Raw genomic sequence first — 913 nt, forward strand, 5'->3', positions numbered from 1 at the left:
CTGCTATGTTTTTGGCTAAGAGTTTTATAATTTTGCCTTTTATATTTAGGTCTTTGGTCCATTTTGAGTTAATTTTTTTTTTTTTTTTTTTTTTTTTTTTTTTTTTTTTTTTTTTATTTATTTTTTTAAATTTATTATTATTATTATACTTTAAGTTCTAGGGTACATGTGCATAACGTGCAGGTTTGTTACATATGCTTTATACCCTTATTCTATAAGCTTTCTTCTATTTTTAAAATTCATGTAAATTTCATAGAAATATTATTTAAAGTGATAAAAGCCAAGTATTATTTCACCTATATGAAATTTACATGAATGTATATAAAATGTTCAGAATAGGCAAATCCACAAATTCATAGAGACAGGAGATTGGTGGTTGCCTAGGGATTAGGGAAGGAGCAAATGAGGAGTGACTGCTAATGGGTCCAGGATTTATTTTTTGGAGTGATGAAAATATTCTGGAATTAGGTAGTGTGATGATCATACAATATGGTGAATATACAAGAAACTCCACTGCATTGTACACTTTAAATACGGTCATGCGTTGCATAACAAAGTTTGGTTCAACAACAGACTGTATATACAATGCACTTGTTTAATTTGTTTCATTGTTTCCTAAAACTACATTGCAAGTTAAGAAATATATTGTCATGACTATAAAACCTTTATTGAATTTGATCTGTTTTTGTAACTATGTATGAAAAATGAGACTTCACAGCCTTTATTCAGAATCATACTTTATATTGCTTATAAGTGGCTCTGTAACCATTCATAAAATTATGTAGCATGTTTGGATATGATGAAAATTTAGCATTATCTAATGTAAAGCCAAAAGAGAGAGATGTTGGAGAAATCTAGTCCAATTCTGTTATTATTCAGTTGAAAAAATTGTAAGTTACAAATATTAAGTGGT

This window comes from Mandrillus leucophaeus, unplaced genomic scaffold (assembly GCF_000951045.1).
Source record: "Mandrillus leucophaeus isolate KB7577 unplaced genomic scaffold, Mleu.le_1.0 Scaffold116, whole genome shotgun sequence".
Taxonomy (NCBI): domain Eukaryota; kingdom Metazoa; phylum Chordata; class Mammalia; order Primates; family Cercopithecidae; genus Mandrillus; species Mandrillus leucophaeus.